The sequence below is a fragment of the Anabrus simplex genome, chromosome 9 (assembly GCF_040414725.1).
Source record: "Anabrus simplex isolate iqAnaSimp1 chromosome 9, ASM4041472v1, whole genome shotgun sequence".
In the NCBI taxonomy this organism is placed as follows: domain Eukaryota; kingdom Metazoa; phylum Arthropoda; class Insecta; order Orthoptera; family Tettigoniidae; genus Anabrus; species Anabrus simplex.
In genome coordinates, this window is record NC_090273.1 from 9,963,330 (window position 1) to 9,989,983 (window position 26,654).

At 42.3% G+C, this 26,654-nt stretch overlaps 1 protein-coding gene across 1 annotated transcript in view; it reads right to left on the reverse strand.

The window, feature by feature from the left end:
• Tmtc2 (Transmembrane O-mannosyltransferase targeting cadherins 2) overlaps positions 1-26,654 on the reverse strand; it is a 437,765-nt gene that overhangs the window by 243,049 nt on the left and 168,062 nt on the right. The gene's annotated exons all lie outside the window — the stretch shown is intronic.

A 26,654-nucleotide genomic window follows, 5' to 3' on the forward strand; every position in this document is an offset into this window, starting at 1 on the left:
TGAAAGGTTTGAAAAAGCTGCTTGCGATAATTATAATAATAATAATAATAATAATAATAATAATAATAATAATAATAATAATAATAATAATAATAATAATAATAATAATAATAACTGCGAAGGAACACTAATAAGAGAAGAAGCAACAACAGAGAGAGAGGTTTCTAGAAAGAACGTGTTCAAAATGGAAAAATTCCAAGGACAGAAGAGAAAGGAAAAGAGCCTTAAAAAGGTCCGACGAGAGGAAAAGGAAACAGAGTGAGCAGATGAAGGAAGAAGAAGGGAGAATAAAGGACGAATCATTGAAATTGTCACGTGATCCCTAGAATAACCTAACGAAGACAGTAGTAGTAGTAGTAGTAGTAGTAGTAGTAGTAGTAGTAGTAGTAGTAGTAGTTTTTTGTTATGGCAGGGGAAAATCTTTTAAAGACACCACTCTGTGTGGGAGTTGGATTTCCACCATCTAAAAACCCCTGCCCTCTTCACTCAGACCATTCTGGAACTGCTTGTCGGCATGACATCAGAATGGAGTGATGTATGTTATTAAGTTCTTCCTTTCTCTTCTTTCTCCTTCATCCCCATAATGCTTGTCGCCATTGCCTTTACTATGTTCCAGGCAAACGGGCTCTCTAACATAATCTGAACCAGATTCCCTGGCGTGAGTTGTCGGCCAAGTTGTTGGCAGGCTTTTCTTCGTTCTTCTTCCCATCGAACACAGTAGAAAAAGGTGTGTTCTACTGTATCCCTTTCAGAACAGTACCAACAACCATCTCCCTGCGTCTTTCCCATCTTCATGGCGTATACGCCGAATCTTCCATGTCCTGTCAGGATCTGCGACAGATAGTAATCTACCTGCCGATGTCTACATTTAAGCCAGTCTCCTATGTTGGGTATTAGCTTTTTTGTCCATTGGCCAACATCGGTTGTGCCATCCCATCGGTCTTGCCAGTCTAGTAAGAGTTGGTTCCTCGAGGCTTTCTTTTCCTCCGCAGATATAGTTGCACCCCTTTCATGCCAAAGTTTTCTCTCTGCAACGAGGAGGTCAATGGGAATACTGGCAGCTACAACTTGTAAAGCTGCTGTCGAAACAGTTCGATATGCACAGGTAACTCTGAGCAGCATTTTCCTCTGTACTCTTTCCATAGCTCTTCGGTGAATCTTCCTCCTGAGTGCATTGTGCCAGATAGGTGCAGCATAAAGTAAAATGGAATATACTGCAGAGCACATAATCTGTCTCTTAACTGTTCTTGGTCCCCCGATGTTAGGCATAAGTCTGGCTAATGCCGATGCCTTCTTCTCTGCCTTTTGGGTTACTGCCTTCACATGTGCACCAAATGTGCAATTCCTGTCAATAAGAACCCCAAGGTATCGTACAGACTTTCCTGGGATAATCACTGTATCATTTAATAAGAAACGGACATTTTTCCAATTCCTGGAACCTTTCAAAATTACAGCCTCAGTCTTATGTGGAGCCAATCTCAACTTATTATTTACCATCCAAAGGTTAACTCGTCTCAGTGATTAATTTACTCGGAAGGCCAGTTCTTCTACATTCTCTGCTATTACCACTATTGCAAGGTCATCTGCATAACCAATAGATGTTGTCCCTTTTGTCAGCTGCAGGCGTAAGACACCATCATATAGAATGTTCCACAAGGTGGGTCCTAGGACAGATCCCTGTGGAACGCCAGCACTCATTTCAAGATCTTCTAAATCATGAAATCGTATTCTTCGTCCTTTGAAGTACTTAACGATTATTTGTTGTAGATACTGAGAAATGTTCATCCTACGAAGTTCTCTCAAAATAATGCTCCAAGAAGCAGTGTTAAAAGCATTTTTGACATCTAGCGTTATCAAGGCAGCCCATTTCTCACTGCTTTCTGCCTGTATTTGAATCACCCTCTCAATAGCTTGGGTTGTGGTTCTACCCTTTCTAAATCCAAACTGGTTCGAAGAAAGTCCTCCCTGTTGTTCAAGTTCTTTCTCCAGTCTAGTTTTAATCAATCCTTCGTAAAGTTTGCTCAAGGCGTTTAATAAGCACAGTGGCCTGTATGCTGATGGATCTAATGATAGTTTCCTTGCCTTCAATAACAGCACTAGCTTGGCTACTTTCCACTCATCGGGGAATTCACGCTTTTTTAATAAATCATTGAAGACTGATAAGATCCAACCAGGTGCCACCTCAACTGCATACTTGATGGCTTCTGGTGGGATTCCATCTACACCTGGTGCCTTACCAGTCTTCATATTGTGTGCTACCTCTTGTAACTCAACCACAGTGAACGGTTCTGAAACACAAAAATCTGATTCCGTTTCAAGTCTGTCATTAGTACAAGGGAACAACTCCATTGCTATGGCTTTCCTTCTATCAGCTGGGAGCTGAACTGGTACCCTGTTGATTATTCGACCGGTCGCTATCTTATATCCCGCTCCCCAGATATCACTGTCTAGATCTTCGCATAGCTTTTGCCAGAGATTTCTCTTAGAATCATTTATTAGCTTCATTAGTTGCCTCTTTGATGCCTTATAGTCAGCTTCTAATGGTATTAAGTTGACCTGGCTGATTGTTTTCCTAGATCTTGTAAGAATTCGTCTCTTCCGATTGCAGTCTTTCCTTTGCATGTCTATTTCATTGTTCCACCAGTAAGGGACTCGTGTTTTATATTTTGTTGATCCCCTCAATCGGCTGGTCCTACAAGCATCTTTAAGAGCAGTAGTTACATCTTTTAGAGTATGTTGCACTGTATCTACAGTTTGTGACATCCACTCGATTGCAATTTTAAAGGTTTCCCAATTATAGTTCCACACCGTTTTCGTGATATCATTAAGCTTCTTCGATCCCTTAACTTGAAAGTAAATAAAACGATGGTCGCTGAGAGATTCATCTTCCATAACTTCCCAGTCAACAATGAATGATGCTATACCCTGCGTTGAGCAGGTGACGTCTATGAAAGACTCTGAGTTCCCTCTGGAAAAAGTTGGTAAGATTCCAGTGTTATGAACCACCAAGTCTAGGGTCGCTATCCATTCTGCCCAATATTCTCCCCTACGATCTGCAGTTGGTGCCCCCCACAGAGGCGACTTGACATTTAGGTCTCCGAGAATGATAGATTCAATACCAGAAGCCATGCAGTCCTGAACTATTGCATCTACTTCAGCTTTGAAAATATCAAAAGGGATGTTAGGAGAGATATAGCAACAATAAATCTGATATTGCTGAAGTTGAATACACAAATATCCTTCTTCTGCCCTTATGCTTAGCACCTCCAACTTATCATTTAAAAAATATGCAGCTACATCACATCTTTTGTCCGTGAACCAACCACCTTCGGCTACTCGCCTTCTGTTTGGCTCGCTAACAAGCACTAAGTCTACTTTCTTTTCCAAGGCTGTCGCATACATGATGTCATGACTGTCGGATTTCCTCATGAGATTCGCCTGCAGTATGTCCATTATTGGTCGTTTAAATTCAACTTCCTTGCCTCTAATATTAGCTTCCTGTAAGTAGGGCATTTCATTTGATCTGAGCGGTGGCCCTCCACTTGGCACATGGTGCAAAACGAAATGTTCCCACAATCCTTCGCCAAATGGCCTTCTTGTCCACAATTTAGACAGCTCCGTGACCGGTCATCCTTAACGTCGCAGTGTGGCGCTTTATGTCCAAATCCAAGACATTTAAAACACCTTGCAAATGTAACTTTTTCCTTCACCATACAGGTTGCCCATCCCACATTTATTTTCTTTTTCTTTAACAGTATTTTCGATGGTTCCGTTGGCAATATTACGGTAGCATTCAGATTTCCGAACCTCCCCGGTCTTACGGACGTAATATTGATCTGAGATTCTTTGACAGCAGCTTCTAAGGAGAGTGCTGCTCTGAGATAGTTTTCATTTAAATCCGGATCCATACCGTACACTAGAATTGTTGTCTCCTTCCTTTTTGTTGAAACCTCTATTTCCTTGACGTTTTTAGTTATCTCACGTTGTAATACGTCAGCCTTTCCTTTGCCTTCTACAGTAAGTATAAGGTCATCCTTTGCTGTTTTCCTTATTCGTTTTATTTTAACGCCAATTTTTTCGATGTTTACTCCTTCCTTTACTGTTTCAAGCAATTCGGCGTACGTTTTTCCCGCAGCTTTGCACGTAACTGTTTCCTGAGTATTGTCATTTAAGGATTTCTTTTTCGATGTTAATCCCACAGAAACAGCCTGTTTTACCTGCGTTTTACCCGATTCCAAGCACCCTATTTCAATATCACTCTTACGAAACATCCATTCCAAGATTTTCCTTATATAATTCCGATCAAGGGTATCCGGGATAGTTATCAGCACCTTCTTTCTTGCATGAGTCTCCATTATCTCTCTCCAGTGGGTGAGACATGAATACAGGCTCTGCAGGTCATTTACTCCATCTTGATTAAATGAATATGGTATTGCATATACATATCGCAGCTTCTCCCGCTCTCCTCCTCGACTCGTGTAGGTTTGCGTAACAGTGCGCAGGAATTCCGTCTTACCTTCCTCCAGATTAGAGTTCAGCAAGTCAGAGATTTCTGTATGCATATTCTTCATGCTTCTCATAATTCCATCCTCCTCTGTAAGATGTTTGGGATTTACAACCATTGATATATCCCAATCAGTCAATTTCCCTATATTTCCGGAGATGACGTGCGTGTTACTGTAAACACAGTCAGGCCATTCCTTATCCAATAGCTTCGCAAACTCGTCAAAGCACGTAGCTTCCAAAAGGGTCTGCTCTATATCTAGCACTCTGTCACTGAATTGCGCCTGTGTCCCAACATCACGGGTTATTTTCTTACTGGAGGTAGTGCCCTGTTCCAAATCACTCCTAGCCTTTGGATCTTCATTCACATCAAATTGTTCCCATTCCCACGAACGACTACGGATTATTTCTGCCATTTGTCCCATTTCTTTAATACCTTTCTTTATCTCCGCTTTCGTATTGGGAGTCATCTTAACTAATGCTAATAAGTCTTCACTATGCTTGACTAACTTATCAATTTCTAGTCGCATCTCTTCTAATCCTACTCTTTGGTTTATAGTCTTCGTACTCTGTAGTTCCATGGTTACGTCCAGCTCCTCATCCGACATAGTATCTCTTTGGTTTTCTACGTCTATTTCAACCTCTTTGGATTTGACATTTCTATTCTCAGTACCTCTACTCTCTTTTCTCTTTGAAAACATAACCTTAAATCATTTAAAGCAACATAAATGGCCTATTTACCTTGTCAGAAAAGGGATGCCTCTTTAGCTCATCAAAGAGAGATAATACCGCGTTCTGAAGGGCAGCACTTCCACTTATAATCGCAATATATTTTAACCATACACAGCCTTTAAAACACCACTTAATTAAGCAAATACGCGGAGCACTAAACAACACCAGCCATTCAATAGCAGCACGCGAGTAGTAGTAGTAGTAGTAGTAGTAGTAGTAGTAGTAGTAGTAGTAGTAGTAGTAGTAGTAGTAGTAGTAGTAGTAGTAGTAGTAGTAGTAGTAGTAGTAGTAGTAGTAGTAGTAGTAGTAGTAGTAGTAGTAGTAGTAGTAGTAGTAGTAGTAGTAGTAGTAGTAGTAGTAGTAGTAGTAGTAGTAGTAGTAGTAGTAGTAGTAGTAGTAGTAGTAGTAGTAGTAGTAGTAGTAGTAGTAGTAGTAGTAGTAGTAGTAGTAGTAGTAGTAGTAGTAGTAGTAGTAGTAGTAGTAGTAGTAGTAGTAGTAGTAGTAGTAGTAGTAGTAGTAGTAGTAGTAGTAGTAGTAGTAGTAGTAGTAGTAGTAGTAGTAGTAGTAGTAGTAGTAGTAGTAGTAGTAGTAGTAGTAGTAGTAGTAGTAGTAGTAGTAGTAGTAGTAGTAGTAGTAGTAGTAGTAGTAGTAGTAGTAGTAGTAGTAGTAGTAGTAGTAGTAGTAGTAGTAGTAGTAGTAGTAGTAGTAGTAGTAGTAGTAGTAGTAGTAGTAGTAGTAGTAGTAGTAGTAGTAGTAGTAGTAGTAGTAGTAGTAGTAGTAGTAGTAGTAGTAGTAGTAGTAGTAGTAGTAGTAGTAGTAGTAGTAGTAGTAGTAGTAGTAGTAGTAGTAGTAGTAGTAGTAGTAGTAGTAGTAGTAGTAGTAGTAGTAGTAGTAGTAGTAGTAGTAGTAGTAGTAGTAGTAGTAGTAGTAGTAGTAGTAGTAGTAGTAGTAGTAGTAGTAGTAGTAGTAGTAGTAGTAGTAGTAGTAGTAGTAGTAGTAGTAGTAGTAGTAGTAGTAGTAGTAGTAACTTTTACGGTTTTTGGAGAGGCAACAATTTTGTCCCGCAAGAGTTGTTTAACATGCCAGTAAATCTACCGGCACGGGGCTAGCGTATATAAGCACCTTCAAATACCACCGGACTTACTGGGGATTGAACCTAGCACTATGAGTTCAGAAGGCCAACGTTGTACCGTCGATGTATTCAGCTCACCCTCCTTTGCCTTATTCTTTCCTAGCATATTTCTCAGTTACCTTGGAACACCATTAAATGTAGATTAAGCAAAGTTGTACTTCCAGTTGTCCTTCCTTACAATGAATATAGGATGTATTACTACTGGTGCACTCAGTCCTCATGCTAGTGACGTTAACCAAACAAGATTAAAATACCCAGCTTGTCCGAGAATCGAACGCAGGGTCCTTTGAACGGATGCGCTAATCATTCCGCCAAGGAACCAGATACGTAAGATTATTATTATTATTATTATTATTATTATTATTATTATTATTATTATTATTATTATTATTATTATGAGCTAGGGGTTTAACATTCAACGAAGACATCGAATGTTCTCGCTGACGCAAGGATGGGAAAAGGCTACGATTGAGAAGGAAGCAGCCGTGGTCTTAATTATGTACAGCCGCGGTATTTGCCTGGTCTGAAAATGGGAGCCATGAAACTCCATCTCAAGGGCTGCCGACGACCGGATATGAACCCACTATGTCCTGAATACAAGCTCATAGTTGCGCGTCGCTCCTTTTATCATGATGATGGTGATATTAAATTTATTATTCATAATAATTATAGAGCAAAGTGTTGTCGACATTTCGGAACCACTGTGCTCTTACTTGCACTGACACAGAAGATGATATATAGTGCGAAGAATGTACAGCTCCAGCATTTGCCTCCTTTCCTTATAGCCTTTATTGCCGGGAGTTTCGGAGGGCATGTTCCTCTCGCCTCGTGCAGGTGTTTCTATTTGACACCCACGGGTGACCTGCGCATCACGGTGTCAAATGATAATGAGGTAGGGAGATGGTGAAACCCAGTGCCCGCACGTAGCGTACTCCTGTCGGATAGCACCAAGGGGTTGCTGAAGGCTTAACATCCCCATCCGACGGGACAATCACCACCAACAGCGTCATATGCCCTCACTCCTAATGAACACTGTGGAGAGGTTTGGAATTGATTGCAGGCTTCTTGGAACGCAATCTAGAAATTGCATACCACTTTCTCCCTTACCTTGCCGGCCAACGGGACGTCGCTAATCTCGGTGTATAGGCTACACTTGATGCCTTAGTAGATATTTTATATTCAGGAGGACTGTATCGCTATCAACCTATCCAAAGCCTTTGATAGGGTAGATCACGGGAAATTTCGGGCGATAATGAGGGCTATTGCACTAGGCAAGAGAGGTTCAATGGGTGGCTACATCTTTACAGAGTAGCAGGATTGAGAGCGACTGCAGGGGACTTGTGAGATGGACAGCAGACAGTGGTGTCAATGTACATGGGATTAAAAGTCAATTTGTAAGTTCCACCAAGAGGAAAGTCCTCTCAGTTTTAATTGTTGTCTTGATGAGGTGATACCTGATCGGGAACACTGTAAGTACCCTGGTGTTAATATAAGAAATGATCTTCACATTTGGGAGTAAGGAGACGAGATGCTCGACTACGTGGTATGTTTCGAGCTGTCACTGGTGAGTTGGATTGGAATGACATAAGTAGAGGAATAAACTTGAATGGAGCTTTCAAAAGTCGGCAATATCATAAGATAAAGTTGGAATTCAAGAGGAGAGATTGGGGCAAATATTCAGTTATAGGACAAGTAATAACGGATTGCAATAAATTATCAAGAGAAATGTTCGAAAAATTTGCCAAGTTCGCTGAAAAAATTTAAGAAAAATCTGGGTAAACAATTGCTAGGGAATCTGCCACCTGGGCAAGCGCCTTATATGCAGATCATTGATGACTCATTGATTAACGATCATAGCCACGAGCAGGCTATTTGCCTGGTGTGAAATTGGGAAACTACGGAAGAACAAATCCCAGCTTTTCGACTGTGGCGTTCGAACGCACCATCTCCCGAATGCAAGCTTAGGTCTACGGGGCAGACATATCGCTCAGTGAGATAGGTTCCAGCTAAGTACAATGGAAGTCACTCTCAACTCGGAACAGACCGGCGGTCTGCTGCTTGTAGCCATCTCGTGCTGCTGAGCGGGGAGAGAGCGCGCTGACTCCAGGTGCGCCGTCAGGGCACAGTATTTCTCGACGGGAGGCGCGCTATATTTAGGATGCGCACGCAGAAGAACTTGGATCGCTTCTCTAAAAATAGGACCCATATAAAAGCGCGGGAAAGCTACCTCCAACCTTCTCTTACTTTCTGCTCGCCTGATCAGGAGCGTCACCTCCGACGATACTTCCAGGTGGCGCCGCGACGAGATTATCCAACTAAGACGTCGCTCACATTTGGCAAGCTCACAGATAGCAGACGTCGAGCTCGCTCGGGACGCCGAACGTGGTGGCAACGACAACGGGAAAAGACGACGCAGCTCGACTAGTGCAGCAAAAATATTATTATTATTATTATTATTATTATTATTATTATTATTAAAATTTATGCATTTGTTTTATTTGATGAATAATCAACACAGCAAACTATCGTCGAATTGCAGTGAACGAAATACGAGTTATATAGGGAAACCATAACATAAATATTTAAATACGTACAATTAATCCTAAGAATATAATCGCTGCAATTAGCTTATAAAAAACATAAAAACGTAACTTAAACTACACATAACACAATTAACACTGTAATTGAGATCTGAAGATTCCAAATGAGAGAATGTTGTTAGGCTACTACAAGACAAAATAAACAAATCGATTAAATTATATTATTAGGTAGGTATAAAAGTGTTATGTATAATTATATAAGACATATAATAATATTCTCGTGTGGTCCTTTCTAGCCTGGTGCAGCCTTTGTAAGGCAGACCCTCCGACGAGGGTGGTGGTGTAGGAACTGCGTGTTACTGTAGTAGAGGATAGTGTTGTGTGACTTGCAGCGATGTTTGGGACAGTGAAAATACCCAGTCCCCAAGCCAAGGTAATTAACCTTTTAAGGTTGAAATCATTGATCCAGCCTAGATTGAACCCGGGGCCCACTTCTTCGCTGACCATTTGTCTAAGGAGCCGGACAAGTAATACAATGAAATACAGCGACTCATAGTAGACAGTAATGCAATTACTTATGCAGTTAATTTATAACAATACAAGTGAGAGCGGTAGTGGAGATAATTAATACTAATCAGAGGGAAGGAATGGAACGGATCCGACACTTCGAAAAATGAAGGTATCGGCCAAAGAAAGACAAGGGCCACCAAAGGCGTTAAAATGAAGGACTCCCGATGCCTCGAATGCTCTAAAACGTTCACGGCCGGAAAAGAACAAGAGTTGGCTAAGGGAGGTCGTATAGGATAAATTAAAGTCAAGAGTCTGGCACGAGTAAGTGGAACTAATATCAGGACGCATCTGAGGTCCCCGTGTTCGCCAACCCTCGTTCCCAAGCTGAGAGCCCCTGGGGCCCCTTTTAGTGGCCTCTTACGACATGAAGGGGATACCGTGGGTGTTACTCTACTGCGCCGACCCACAGGGGGTACAAAGTGACCTAAAGATATTATGCAGTACGCAACAACAAAATGTTATAGGGATAACTAAAATTAGAGCGCCTCTGTGTTGCATTGGTTAGTGCGATTAGCTGCCACTCCCCAGAGACACCAGTTCGATTTCCGGGCCTGCCACGAAATTTAAAAAGTGGTACGAGGGCTGGAACGGGGTCCACTCGCCCTTGAGAGGTCAACCTAATGACTGGAAACAGGCTGTGCATTTTCATTTTCATGGTGAGTGCACGAGCAATACCTCATATCTCTCAATGGTCTTCCTTTAAGACTGGTGACGCCTCGCAGCATGTGTAGTCCAACAGAACAACGCTCGTTGTGTTCATTTTCCCATGTTTATTCATAAAGAAAAATGAACGTTAAATACATTATTCTTCAGGAGTGCGTTAATTCCTACTGTCAGGTTCAATTTTATTTACGGATGACCGTTGGAAAATGAACACAACGAACGTAGTTCTGTTGGACTACACATGCTGCGAGGCGTGACCAGTCTTAAGCAAACTATGTGCACCTCGCTTGTCATGACACGTGCCTACAAGCCACTCAAATCTGAGACCTTAACAGCGCTGACATCTTATCCGTTCTGACCATTGAATATATTAGAAATTTTGCACATAAAGTGAATGTCGATGTTTTGAAAGACCTTCGTGGAATTTGCCTTGCAGATAACTCAAACTACAGAGTTTCAAACTTGTCAGTCGTATTAGAAAAGTATCTCAATTCCACTTCCTTGCGTAAAAGGTCTACTGACTGAAGTTGGATTCAGATGGACCAGGTTTGATTTTCGGGCAAGTCGGTGAATTCAGCTGCGTATAGTTAATTCATATGTCTCGGGGACTGGGTGTTTGTATCCGTGTTCATACATACGCCACACCACAGAATCAAGCAATAGTGGCTATATCTGTCCTCATAGCTATGGTGCGAGGACGGGCATCGGGCCGTAGAAGCGACACCATCGCACCGGCGCCCCCACCAAAGTGTGACGAAAATGATTGAAGAATGAGAAGTGAATTAGCTCATTTACGAGGGCGAAAAGTACTTAAACGCGTTTGTTAGCTTTCCTTTATTTATTGTTGCTTGTTGTTTAAAAGGGCCTAACATTTAGGTCATAGACCCTCCTTTATTTACTTCCTTCTTCTGCTATGGACTTACTTAAGTTACCTCTGTCGTCCAAGTTGTTCCCGTCATTCTCTTCTGTTTGACTTCTTGTGTGAGTCCTGCCATTCTGCTACTTTAATGTCTGTAGGACTTCGCCGATCCATGTTTTAGTGCCTTTTACTACTGGGTTCGTACCTCTCGCAGGTCAGTCACGTTTATTTGTTTGAAATTGTAATATGTTTTATTATTATTATCACCAGGGAGCCAACTCGCTGTGGCTGAGTCTCGTGATTCATATCCCGGTCATTCCACGTGAGATTTGTGCTGGACAAAGAGGACGCTGGGCAGGATGTACTCCGGTATTCACTGTTATTTTCACTCTGCGGTCTCATTTCATTTCATTTGCCAGTCATTAAGCATTGTTCCAGAGGAATGCGACAGCCTTCGGCAGCCGACACAACTCGTATCCTCGCCGCTAGATGGGGTCTTCATTCATTCCATTCCTGGACCGGTCAAATGACTGGAAACAGGCTGTGGATTTTTCGAATGGATAAAAGAAGTCTGGTTTGGAGGTACGGTACATTCGGACGTTCATTTTCTTGCTACTGGACATATCACAATTGACCAGGATAGGGAATGGGTTGATTGATCCGACAAAGGTTTGATAACAACGCTGGCAACGTAGAAAACAAAGGTATAGTCCCTCACCTGAGGGGTATAGGATTAATGATAAGCACCAGAGGAGCCATGTTTAAACCGACAGAATTAATATTAATTTAAAATCGGATACAGTTCTAAGACATGGGTCTGCAGCAGGTTTTTCGAGTTAATGACCTACGATCTCTCTTACCAGTAGCTCCCAGGTTCGGTTACCAGCAACATCTCGCTTTATACCTGGATGTGAAGGCTGCTTTGAAATCCGCTCAGCCTTCATGATAACAATTAAGGAGGTATCTGACAGTGATATAACGAACACGGTCTATAAAGGCAAGAAAATATTCCGAGAGGATTCGCCTCGCTGACCATGCATCACCTCGTAATCTGCACAACTTCGGGTCATGACGTTAAGTTTGTTTTAACGAAAATTACGGTAGATAATAGTACGCAGCCTGCCTAGCGTCCTCCGACTGGGAAACTCTCCTACACATCCATTTGTCTTCAGGTTATTGGCCGTAATGACGTCAAGTTGTTCTGTAAAGCGACGTCCTCATCATACAAGAACTAATGAATATTTAAGTGGACGTGATGAGCTCTGTGACGCCCGCCCACAGTGCTGGCCCGCGTCCTGCCTGGACGGCGTCCTGACGTGCGCATGACGCGACGCTAAAATTGTTGAGCGACCGGCGCAAGCGACGCTTCGATGTAGGGTTCCATGATTCAAGAGGAGGTGTATCAGGCACAGCTGATCTTCCCGCGCTAAAACTGCTTCACCTATTATTAGAACCTTAGTGGTGCGGCTGCCAGGTCTTGGACAGAAACATGCTGCACAATGCTGAGACCCTAGTCCTCGCGACGTCCGTAACGAAGTGTCGACGGAGGTGCCCTTATGGGAGGAGCCGATGACGAACTGTTTAACGCTTTTTCTTCTTCTTCTTCTCGTCCTTCCCTCCTACTTCTCTTTGTATTATTATTATTATTATTATTATTATTATTATTATTATTATTATTATTATTATTATTATTATTATTATTATTATTTCTGGCCTTTTCCCTAATTCACCCGAGTCAGCACTTCACGTGGCTTTTATTCAATCCTACATACAGCCATATGTCCGTCCTGAAGCTAACTCTATGTGGTGGTGGTGATTATTGTTTTAAGAGGAAGTACAACTAGACAACCATCCTTTATTAACACTCATCAGAGGGAAAAATAGGAAACGTCTGACACTTCGAAAATAAAGCTATCGGGCAAAAAAAGACAAGGGTCATAAAGGGCTTGAAAATGAAGGACCGCCTACATCTCCACACGTAATACTGTAGGGGTTGGATAACAACAAGTGTTGACCGATGGAGGTCGGACAGGATAGACAAAAGTGAGAAGCCTGGCAGAAGTGGAAGCAACGCCAGTACTCAGCTAAGGGGCATGTGGCCGCCAACCCACACTCCCAAGTTAAAGCTTCAGGAGCTCATTTAGTCGCCTTTTACGACAGGCAGGGAGTACACCGGCCCCACCCACACGGGGAATGTATTAACTATTGCGCATTTCTGTGGTGGTTGATAGCATGGTGTGTGGAGTGCAAATAAGAGGTCGAAACCGAGGTCATCTGAAGCGATACAGAACTTTCAGGCTAGGAGGCATGGAGTTTTACACACCACTATTCTGCTAAACGTATAATGATATCGATTAGATAGGCTAATTAGGTAAAATGTCGTCCTTTGTGGTTGTGTTCTTGTTAGCGAAAAAACACGTTGTGGTAGTTCCAAGAAATGACCACAAAGTTACGCACAATTCTATCCTTTCCAAACAATATTCACCGTCGAGTTTTCCCGCACAATTAAACTATCCCTCAACTAGCTCAAGTAACCTCAATATTGTGGTTTTCCTACAAGCCTAGAATATCTCTCACAACTTTCTCAAGTAACCTCAGTGATAACAATGTAGTGATGTTTCCTCAGCGCCGTGACGTTACGTTCGATCACTTACCACCCGTTCTTATCAGCCCGTGAGAGATTCACGTGCTTTAGATAGCACGTATGGGGAGTAAAAATAACGACAGCAAGACACGATGACTTGAAATTGTTTTCAGTTTGGCAGTGAATGCTCGTTCTCAAATTTAGTTCCCTGCTCTCAAAGTTTCACCGGAAACTGAAGGTCTGTAAAGCAAATATAAAAATAAAAATAATCGTATGGCCTCAGCTACCGTGTGCAGACATTTCAATTTGACGCCATCTAGCTGTCTGCTGGTCAATTTCAATGTTCCGTTTTACTCTAGGCCCACTAGATGGCAGGCCCAGTAAACCGAAACTCTCTTGGGCGTCTATGGCTGAGATTTATTGAATTTGTTGGGTAAACACCAAATGTGTCACCAGAGATCTTTTACATCCGACATCGTACGACATGGAGTGTCGAATGGATTTTTTCCGCCCTTCAAAAATCCGACTACCTTTGCCGGGTTGGAACCCGCTATCTTGGGATCCGGAGGCCGACACTCTACCACTGATCCACAGAGGCAGCTTTAAGGTGCAATAGTAGATTATAAAGTTCCTCGTTTATTGGAGTAGAACCATTCTGAAGAACTACATGGATGTTACCCAGTGGTCTCACTCCCTAATGTCAGGGTGAGGATACAACGCTGGAACTGGCAGATCATTGAAAATAGTTCGGATGTGTCTTCTTCCAGGATGGTGGCAAAATAGGGGATGACCCAAAGTCTGGTCATATTGACGACGCAATACTTCACGGAATAATAGGGGTAGGGAGGTAATAATTGACACAAAATTGGCATGATATTGGGTTTTATTAACAACAAAATGAAGTACACAAAATTACCAATAGATGGTGTTTCATACGATACACAAGCAATAATTAGCGTAACAATCGAGGTATATCAAACACGATGTTCTTTATAACACACGCTCACCATGTCGGTCATCATTCATCAACAATACACGTGGTGGACAGCACTGTACAGCATATCCGTAGGTCTTTTAGCATCGCTAGTGAGGTCAGATGATTGGGACTTCAGCTAACCCCAAAACCAATAACCACACAGACTGAGGTCAGGTGACCGGGGAGGCCAACTACGACATGCCGCAATTGCAGGCATATCTGACGCCCTCTCTCACGACAGCTCCTTTATACCGTACACGGGTCTCATGCGCATCACTGCATGTTGCTGTCCAGCGCCATCTGTTGTCCTGTGTGTGCACTCGTTGTGTCAGTACACGGCCGACTTGATGCGTCGCTCTAGCTAGCTCCTTACCGGCCTTGACAATCGGGTCCGCGCACTGTAATCGTAGTAGTTACACAACTCGACACGTGGCGCTGGCGGCCGACCTATTTGCGGTAGAAATGCATACTTCTTTATGGAAAATATATTGACTTTGGTTGCCGATTTATCGTAATTTAGAGCTATGGAGAATATTACATGGGTTAATACTGTTAAAATGATTAATCTTAAAGGTTACTTTCGTTGATATTTGCCAAAATGATGTCGTGAAATGAAACTGCGGGGAGATGACTTAGTCCAGCTGACGTTCTGATATTGCTCTGATTGCCGATGTATCTTAATTTAGGGAATAAAATAGTATGTTACATTGACTAATATTGTTAAAATGATTAATCCTAAAGGCTACTTTCATTGATATGTGCCAAAACAACGTCGTGAAATGAAACTGCGCAGGATGTAGTCCAACTGACGTTCCTTAAATGTGAGGAATAATAGTAATCGTTTTTATTATCATGGCATTTAGATACATAGCAGAACTTACCGCAATGCTTTTGTCTTCTGATGTTAATATCGAGATTAAGAGTCATTGTTCAATTAGAGTTTTAAAATTCTTCAAGCGCTGCTCTCAGGAAGGGGGGTGGATAAAACATAAGAGTCTTACTTTTTCCATATTCGTTGTATGCAGAACATAAATATTTTGACTCAAGCATGTTTAAATGTTAATTTCAATATATATAGTTTCAGATTATATTTCATTCATACCTTTCACTAGAATATTAAATACCGGGCAAGCTGGCCATGCTAAATTCAGAAAATAAATTTTACTTGAAATGCAGTAGGGTGGAACAAGTTGGCCGCGCGGCGTGGAGCTGTGAGCTTGCATCCAGGAGATAGTGGGTTCGAACCCCACTGTCGGCAGCTCTGTAGACGGTTTTCCGTTTTTTCCCATTTTCACATCAGGCTGTACCTCAATTAAGGCCACGGCCGATTCCTTTCCACTGCTAGCCCTTTCCTATTCCATCAGCGTCATAAGACCTATCTGTGTCGGTGCGACGTAAAACAAATAGCGAAAGATGAAGAATTTTAAATAAAAATTCAGTGAGAGAAAAGTATTTTGAGTATATAAAATGTAAACTGTTCTCTGCTCGATGATGATGATGATGATGCTTGTTGTCTAAAGGGGCCTAACATCTAGGTCATCGGCCCCATTGCTCAGGTAACAACACTTCATACGCTGGCCTTACCGTCATAGCAGTAGTGATTCTTACTTGTCAATGATTATCTTGAACAAAAATGTGTTGTGTTGCTGTCATATGGCAAATACGACACCGCCTAAAGGATTATTCTATGAAAGAAAATTCATGGGTAAAAATGATTAGCGGCCACTCACGGAGGCCCGGGTTCGATTCCTGGCCCTGCCACGAAATTTCAAAAGTGGTACGAAGACTGGAACGGGGTCCACTAAGCCTTGGGAGGTCAACTGTGTAGAGGGTGGTATCGATTCCTACCTCAGACATCCTCGAAGTTGTTTCCCATAGTTTCCCACTTCTCCTTCAAGCAAATGCCGGGATGGTAACTAACTTAAGGCCACGGCTGATGCCTTCCCTCTTCCTTGGATATGCCTTCCAATCTTCCCATCCCCGACACAAGGCCCCTGTTCAGCATAGAAGTTGCGGCCGCCTCGGCGAGGTACTGGTCATCCTACCCATTTGTATCCCCCGACCCGCAGTCTCACGCTCCACGATACTACCCTTGAGGTGGTAGAGGTGGGATCCCTCACTGAGTCCGAGAGAAAAGCCAACGCTGGAGGGGTAAACAGAGTAAGAAAAGAGAAAGAAAGAACGAAGGTAAATACCCGACATAGAAACGGAAAACTAAGACGTAGTTTTGTCCTGGTCTACAGAGAATTCGTAAAATGATAGTGTCCCTTTGCTTTTTTTTCCTGTTCGGAATACAAAAAAGGCACACAGCAATATATATTCGAATATTTCCTAACACAGTTAAAGAAAAGCAAATCAACACACCATTAAAAAACGAATTAGCACATAAATTAAAATCCTTGTTCAGGACGAAGTTACAGCGAGAAATCACTTTGTTCTTGTTTCCATAACATTTCTGCTCGAAGTACGAAAAGTTGCACAAGAATGTCTCAAAATCCAAGATTTGTAAACACAATTTAAAAAAATATAATCACCACACTACACAATAAAAAGTAAACTCACTAGCGCATAACTATCAGATTTCATTATCAAGCCAACAAGCACCTCATTGCGAACACATTACTAACATTTACGACAGCAAAACCAAAAAATAAAACTGGAAATGCGGCAATTTGCGGTATACAGCATCCTGTCAATGGGTAGTAGGCCAGCGCTCCAGCGGCATTATGGTGAAACTTTCCAATTACAGCTTTATACTGGGCTTCACAAGCGATTGTCAAGGCCGGTATAAGGAGCGCAGCGAGGTATCCAGTCGGCCGTGGTCAGTAAAACCTCATGTCATGCCAGTCGTGTGTGTCAATTATTACCTCCTCATCTCCATTATTGCGTGAAGTATTGCCTCGTTAAATGTTAACGGACCCTTGGGCACCCTGTAAGTGAGACTGAATCAAGCTGCTGTTAATGCAGTGAGCTCGCAGTTGTACTTTTTGAGAGAGGAATCACCTCCCGGACAAAACCATTTTAAACCGGTCTGTTTTCAAACCAACTTCTCTTTACGGGAGTGAAAGCTGGGTTGATTCAGTATATCTTATTCATAAGTTAAAGGTAACTAGCGATCGTATCATTAGCTACCTTACGGTTTCCCGAGACGCCGAGCTGCCACAATTTTGTCCCGCGAGAGCTTGTTTCCTTGTCAGTATAACTGGCGACACGGGGCTGACATATTTGAGCACCTTACTGAGGCAAGATCTAACTTGTCAGCTTAGTGTCGAAAGACCAGTGATCTACCGCCTGAGCTCAGGCATGTAAATAAGAAGAATGATGGGAACAATGGCAGGAGGAGTTAATACTGAAGCTGTACGTACAGTTGTGGGCTCATGTGAGGAGAATGGAGCAGGATAGGTCACCTAAGATAATAATGTACTGGAGGGTAGATGGGAAGAGAAGTAGGGGGAGACACTGTGGAGGCTTGCAGACTAAACGCTGGAACCATAACTTTGTATAATAAAGATAAATCTATGTAGATATTCCAAGTTCAATGAAAATCTAAAGTTATCCAATATTCGCACTTTATGATTCCGATCGCCATTACACAACACTCTGTAACGCACGTCCTCTGGAATTAATCTCCTGTTCGTACAACACCAGGGAGAGTTGACTCAAAATTGACTAAGCTATATTAATTAATATTCTAAGATGAATATTTTTCAGAATATCTTATAAGTATGCATCGTGATTACTGCATGTGTAAATATTTACTTCAATATTTAATTAATTAATTAGCGATAATTGATTTGACGTGCCCTAAATGCGATGGAGTGTCTGCCCTCAGGAAGTAACCTGGAGTTAGTTTCTGCTGTCGCCTGACTGAAGCCCAAATCTTCACAAGGAAAATTCTTGCCAATTAAATGTCTAAATTATCCCGATGCCAGAACGTTAAGATGGCAATAAGAACAATAATAATAAATTATAATTATTTTTCTTGTTTCGTTATGGCCATTCATGGAGCGCGCTGGAACTTCTTCATTGGTTTGATGACTTTCACCTTCCTATCTTCCGAAATCTCTCCATGAACTCACTGTGTTGTCTCTTCCGTTCTTCTGGCCACTTTGCTACAGTCCTGCTGCTAGTTTTCACCATAAATATGTGTTTAATTACTGAGGTCCTGAAGAATTCACGATTTCTCATGAGGTCTTCCCCAATGTTCAATTCATTCAGTTCTCCTCTTCTTTTATTCAGCCAATTTACTCTCCTGTTTTGGGAATTTATTACATTGAATAATCTCCTTGTGAGTATATTGTTATCCACCCTAAAAATGTGCCCAAAAATTTTCAATATTCTCCTACAAAAAGTATTGATGAAAATATCTGTCTGACTATATAAAGTTCTGCAGTACGTCTTTCGATCCAAATTACATTTGATTGTGTGGGGCTGAAAATTTTCCTAAGAACTTAACGTTTTTGTTTTTTAATGTCTAGAATTTAAAAATGATTTCCTGAAGTTAAGGATTCTGACTCATATAGAGCTTCCGGTAGAAGAATTGTTTCGTATTGCCTCAATTTAGCTTTACGTGACATGACTCGTTTATTGTAGTGATCACACGTTAGTCTAAAGGCCCTCTGAAGTTTTGACGCCCTTTCTGTAATTGCCAAACTGTCTAATCAGGAAGAAATAATTCTTTTCCAAGGTATAAAAAAGATACCCGTGAGATTGTGCCAAACGCCGTTTCATTTGCACTTTTGCTGAAAATTCTGCATATACTTGGTTTTCTCGAATGTTATCTGAAAGTCTGCTTGTGATGTTATTCTGTGTAATAACTCGATAGAATACGTAGCTTCCTCCCTTTTCTTAGTAATGACAGCTAGATCATCTGCGAAAGAGAAGAATTTCACCTTTAATATTCATTTTTCTTTCTTTATTTACACATTTATTTACGTCGCACCGACACAGATAGGTGTTATGACGACGGTGGGACAGGAAAGGGCTAGGAGTGAGAAGAAAGAGGCCGTGGCCTAGTAAGGTACAGCCCCAACATTTGTCTGGTGTGAAAATGGGAAACAACGGAAAACCATCTTCAGGGCTGCCGACAGTGGGGGTCCGAACTCACTATCTCCCTAATACTGTATTATTATTATTATTATTATTATTATTATTATTATTATTATTATTATTATTATTATTATTATCATTATTATTATTATTATTATTATCGTTTGACAGCGAGACTGTGCTGTTACATCGTGGTCTGAAACAGGCATTCAAAGTTAGTGTCAAGCGCTTAAACGAGATTGGTGTATATGTAGATAAGTATCCACACAAACAAAGAATACATTATATCATCGTGTTCTGTTGGAACTTACTTCTTGGATGGGCCTCGTATTTAGTGGCTCCTTGTCACCAATGATAGACCTCTTGCTAGAAATAAACTGTGTAACAAGTCGGCAGTGGGAGCTGTAAAATGGAGCTCTGTTTATTTGTAAGGAAGTGGGTTCGATCCCAGTGAGAAAGTCAAAACGTTTAAAAACGGGGTTTGCACTGTTTGGTGGTGGTGTGATGTGGTGTGTGTAGTAAGCCAGGCCTCGAGCTGAAAGGAATTAACGAGACTTGGCTGGGTAGATGATCAAACCCGGGACCCTCGCTCACCACTCAGCCAAGCAGTAATGCTTGTTCTGTACATTAAGGAAATATCCACCTCTTGCTGCCTTCATCATGCTAACGAAAGCCCCTGCACCATTTTTCCCAAGGCTGAAACTCATTATGAGCTAAAAACGATGATGGTAATTAATATTGTTAAAAGAGAAGCTAGTCATTTTTAATTAGTCTGCTGTACATGTAATTATTTACTACAATAATTAACTAATTAATTAATGGAAATGGATATTACAGAATACAAATACTCATTTCGTTCTGATTAAAAACGGAATGTCCAGTCGACCATTTAGCGAAATATCTCTGTTTCTCAGTCTGCTATCCTCATAAAACATTGCAGATAACGTTATCTTAACAAATAAGAATACATTTTTATTTAGCTAGTTTGGGAATATATGCCGAATGAATGTTACTAGACTACCTTTATAGGATCCTACGGAGAAACGGACCCATTCAGTGCGAAGTGCAGAGAAAGCACAAGGGAAACCTTAGACAAAGACTGAACTTACCGTATATTTCTTTACCCTCCAGGGTTGGTTTCCCCGGTTACGTGCCGGATGCGACCCGTCAGTCACTTACAATTGATCTGCATTTAGGGCTGTCACCAAGTAGCAGATTGCTTATGTAGCTAACTTGGTATTTTCTAAAAAAAGTCTGGCACCGTGGTTAGCAGGTTCGAGTGTCGTTGGACGAAAAAAATAATTATAATAATGTTCCTAGTTTTACGTCCGAGTATCTATGTTTCTGGTTTTAGGAGGCGCCGAGGTGCCGAAATTTAGTCCCGCAGGAGTTATTTTACGTGCTAGTGAATCCACTGACACGAAGGTTACGTATTTGAGCACCTTCAAACATCAACCGAACTGAGCCAGGATCGAACCTGCCAAGTTGGAGTCAGAACACCACCTCAACCGTCTGAACCACTTAGCCTGGATGTAAAAAGTTTTCACCATGAGAATGTAGGCCGGCAGGGTAGGAAAGTTGGTGGTATCCGATTTGTAATCACTAGATTGCATGCCAAAAGCCTAGATTCAAATCCAAACCTCTTTGCATTGTTCTAATGGAGTGAGGGAATATGATGCTGTTGATGGTGATTCGTCCGTCGCATGGCGACGTTAAGGTGTTATTCGAGAGGAGTAGCCTACGTGCCGACACCGGGTTTCACTCACTCCCTAACTCATCCAGAAGCGCAGGCCGCCCATGGGAGTCAGGTAGAAAGACTTGCACCAGGCGAGCCGAACACGTCCTCGGACACTCTCGGCACTAATAGGACACGATAAGTAGATAGGCCTAAGTCATAAATAATTTCAGAGAATTAGGAAATTTATTGAACATCTCCCTTGGTAAATTATTCCAATCCCTAACTACTCGTCCTATAAAGGAATATTTGCCTCAATTTGTCGTCTTGAATTCTAACTTTATCTTCATATTATAATATTTCCTACTTTTAAAAACACCACTCAAACTTATTCGTCTACTAATGCCATTGTATGCCATCTCTCTCGGAACATCCCGCTTAGTCGAGCAGCTCGTCTTCTTAATTCTAAGTCGTCCAATCCCAAGATTTGCAACATTTTCGTAACGCTACTCGTGTGTTTTGTTACCAAACATTATCAATTGTTTTCTGAAAGGGTTTCAACCTTAATTTTGGAGTCCCTGGTACAGTGTAATTAGATTCGGAAACAAATTTAGATATGACTAGCTGATGTACCCGTGCTTCGCTACGCAATCCTACATTGTATTTAGAATTCTAGATTAAGTACTAGAATTGCATAATTCTTAAAGTTACCCAGAAAAGCGACGGGAAAGTCACCATACGTCTTTTCTCATGTGAAGACTGGGTTAGGGAATTATTATGGCAGCTCCTCCTGCCTACTATCAGTCACAATGAACTTGGGAAGTTTTCATTACGATGGCAGGCCCACTTCCTACTGCCAGTCAGTCGAGTTGGGCAGTTTGATGATAATGGCAGACAATCACTCTCCACCTGCCTTTTTACATCCTCAGAAAGGCTGTCTTTGTGTTTTTCCCAACTGAAATCATCATAGGTCATTACAATGAAGTCAGTAGGTATGTCAGGATTACAAGCAATATTATCATATGAAATACTCAATCAAATAGAAAACCGCACATTTTCTCATTTTTAACGAACAGTGCTATGCTACCGATCTAACAATCCAAAGTTCCCGACCTGGAATGACCAGGCTGCAGACGGCCGTGAACACTCCTTTGCCATTATTCCTTTAAGAGTGCACACTACTTATTCCAATTAGCGCCTCAGAGTAGGGAACAAATGCGTGGAATACTATGATAGACCTGTGCGTTACGTACCAGTAGTATCAGACAATCGATGAATCAGACGAATGCCATGCTAAAGAACAAAGTTATCTAACTCCACATCCCTCCGTGGGTGGGGGCAGTAGAATAACATCCAGGGTATTCCCTGCCTGTCGTAAGAGGCTGTAACTTGGGAGCGTGGGTTGCTGACCACGGGGCACTGAGTTGAGTCCTGGCACTGCTCCCATTTCTACCAGGCTCCTCACTTTCATCTATCCTATCCTATCTCCCTTGGTTAACTCTTGCTCTTTTCGGACCGCGACGGTATTACTAATTTCTAGGCCTAGGGAGTCTTTCACTTTCACGCCATTCGTAGCCCTTGTCTTTCGCTGATATTTTCATTTTTCGCAGTGTAGGATGCCTTCTATTTTTTCTCTCTGATAATCACCACCACCACCACCACCACCACCACTACCACATTAACACATAGCATTTTCCTCTAATGGTTGGCGTCAAGAAAAACATCCAGCTGAAAAAGTCTGCTAAATCTGCTACAAACCCTGACCCGCAGTAAAAACCGGATAAAGTGGGGAGTAATAGAAACGAGCCCAGTGGCATCACTGCTCGCTTCCCACCAAGGCAGCCCGGGTTTGATACCCAGCCAATACGTGTGGGATTTACGAAATGAAATGCCACGTCCTATGGGTCGGATTCTACATTAAAATGGAGGTCCTGTGGCTTATGATCACAAAAGTAAAACTCTAAGCGTATTTACCTTTTTAATAAAGAAATCATTAAAACAACGACAAAGCGTTTATGTACACTTTAGAGAATACCACACTTGATCAGATTGACCGTGGGGAATGATTTTAATTGTTACAGCAGTGTTCGAAAACACCATTGGCGGCAATACATGCTCGGCACCTTCGGAGAAAACCCACCTCAGTAACTCGTTGTTTTGACTGACGTCCTGAGCAGCTTCCAAGACACATTCCCGGAACTCTTGCAGAGTTTCCAATTCTCGGCGATAAACCTTAGATTTCATGAACCCCCAAAAGAAGTAATCTAAGGGGTTTTGATCGGGACTTCTTGTCGGCCGATCCATCGCTGCGGATAGGCGGCGTCCAGGTGACGGCGCACTGCGTTGGTAAAGTGCGGGGGTGCTCCATCATTTTGCAACCACAGATGCCGTCGCGTATGGAGTGGAACATCTTCTAGTAGTGACGGTAGAGTGCCTTCTAGAAACTGTAGATAAGATACGCTGGCCATTCTATGAGGTAATATCACAGATCCTCTGATAATGCTCCCCAAAATCCCTGTCCAAACATTAATGGGAAAACCGAAGCTTGTGATGGGAACGTCTCATAGCATGGGGCTTGTTCTCCGACTACACATGCCTGTTGTCAAACCTGAAGCTGCCATTCCTCGTACACGAGACCTCATTTCTGAACAAAGTATGATTCATGAAGTCTTTGGGTTGAAGATGGATCTATTCACAGAAGGCTATCTGCGGTGCATAAATTTCTTTCCAATAGTGCTGAACACACTTCAAATGATACTGATGTTGCCGGTCTTCCCGTTAAGTTCGTAGGACGGTCCACTCCTACCACTGCCGTGATGTGGCGAGTATTGCTGCTGGGGGTCCTCTGCAGTAAATTCTAATATGCAATCCTCTGTACGAAGATCAGGCCTAGGCCCACCAGCTTCACCCATGTGCATGGCGTTTCCAATGTCAGCTATTCACTGTAGGGCCTATACCTGCTACAACACTCCTCACTAGAAGACACAACAAATCATTGATTAATTAATATTTTATCTTTTAGCATCTGGCTTTTAGTGCCAGGAGTGTCCTAAAATGTATGCTGTGTGAGGGTGTTGCCTGCGAGTGCAATTGCACGGGCTAGCAATTGGAGGAAGGTGCCATCAAGGCATTTTCCTGAAGATGAAAATGGGAATCCACGAGAAACCATTTTCGAGGATGGCCAACGGGGTATTCGAACCCAGCAGCCTACCGAAATAGCTGTAAATAGTCGTGCTGCAACGCACTGACCTAACCTGCTTGGTCAGCAGCTGCTTATAGGACTTGTTGAAAAGACATTGCACTCCGTACTGGTACTTCACAGGAATGTTCTTGAAAAGCAACTGAAGAAGATGCTGCTCTGTCATATCTGAGTCCCGAAAATCCAGGGACTGGTCCTGGTGATCACCAAGAGCTGTACTTACAGATCAGTTAACTGTAAAACAAATAATGCTTGTTAAAATGTAACCGAACTTGTGTTATTCTAGTATTCAGCAGAAGATTACCTGGTCGTACATTTCCCCCGAAGTTTTAGGATTTTGTCCTTGAAATATGCCTATTTATGACCCATCTATGGTTTCTTTGGGGAAGGAATACCTCGCTTTACGGCATTCCAAATTAAGTATTACACTGACATTTTTCAACGAGTTCTTGAATTGCTTGTGTGTGTGTGTGTGTGTGTGTGTGTGTGTAAGTGTGAAGTGATGTATGTTTTATTTAAACTTTCGTAAGAAATGTACTCTTTCATTATTTGTGAGCCTTTCGTGCAATCGTTCGAACTGTTCTTACCCCGTAAGCAGTGTTCTCAATTTTTGGCAATTTTTCTAACTTTTCTTGGTTCTGATTTAGCTTACCTTATCTTGGGTGATGACAAAGCTTATCAAATTACAATTTGCTTGTCAACGCCGGTCGCATCCGGCACGCCATCAGTTTTCCCTCCTACTCAGCGAGGGATCTCCCCTCTACCGCCTCAAGGGCAGTGTCCTGGAGCGTGGTGTGGGTTGGAGATACAACCGGGAAGGAGGACCAGTAGCTCGCCCAGGGGACCTCATCTGCTATGGTGAACAGGGCCGTTGTGGGAGATGAAAAGATTGGAAGGGATAGGCAAGGAAGAGGGAAGGAAGCGGCCGTGGCCTTTTCATGGGTATCATCCCGACATTTGCCTCAAGGAGGAGGAGAAACCACGGAAAACCACTTCGAGGATGGCTGAGGTGGGAATCGAATCCCCCTCTACTCAGATTATCACCTCCTGAGCCAGACTGAACCACGTTCGAGCCATCGTACCACTTTTCGAATTTCGTGGCAGAGCCGGGAATCGAACTCGGGTCTCCGGGGGTGAGAGCTAATCACACTTACCACTACACCACAGAGGTGAACCTGAACTTACCTGAATTGCGGCTGTCTAAATAGGTTATAAACGAGATAACGAGATACGGTGTCCATTGGAACTCTAAACAGCGTACGGATTTAGGAATCGATCTAGACCAAGCGCCAGAAGAACAAGAAAGGTAATTATTTTGGATTCTGGTGACAAGATCTCGATGGACGAAGTCGTACGTGTATCAGTAGTAATTTCATGTCAGGTGGTGATATTGTTTAAAAAGGAGGTACAACCGGGCAATCATACTCCCTTAACACTAATCAGAAATGGAACAGACTCACATTTCGAAGAAAGGGAAAAGACACGAAGGGCGTGAAAATGAAAGACTCCCTAAGATTCACAAATAATGGCAGGTCGAAAGAGATCAATAGCTGGCCAAGGGAGGTCAGACAGGAATGACGAATGTGAAAGGCTGGCATCCAGCAGTGAAAGCAATGTTGGACTCCGCCCAGATTCGAGAATTCAGAGCCGGTAGAGATTAACACTTTCGAACTGGGAGAGTTGGCCGTGCGGTTAGGGAAGCTCAGTTGTGAGCTTGCATTCGGGAGATAGTGGGTTTGAACCCCACCGTCGGCAGCCCTGAAGATGGTTTTCTGTGGTTTCCCATTTTCATATCAGGCAAATGCTGGGGCTGCACCTTACTTAAGGCCACGGTCGCTTCCTTCCCACTCCTAGGCCTTTTCTACCCGAACGTCGCCGTAAGACCTGTGTTGGTACGACGTAAAGCAAACTGAGAAAATAAAACACTTTTGAGTCATCTGTTACGAGAGCCACGGGTATACAGCGGATATATTTTACCGCCACTATCCACAGGTGAGGCCAGTAATATATGATGCATCGTACACCCCCACACTGGCAGATTTCAACCTCTTATTGTGAGCAGGATCCCATGATAGCAATATTAATATAAAACATCTATTCAAATCAAATACGTTTCTAAATCAAAAGCAGGAAAAGTTGATAAATACTCGTGTTACTTCCAAGTAGACGGCA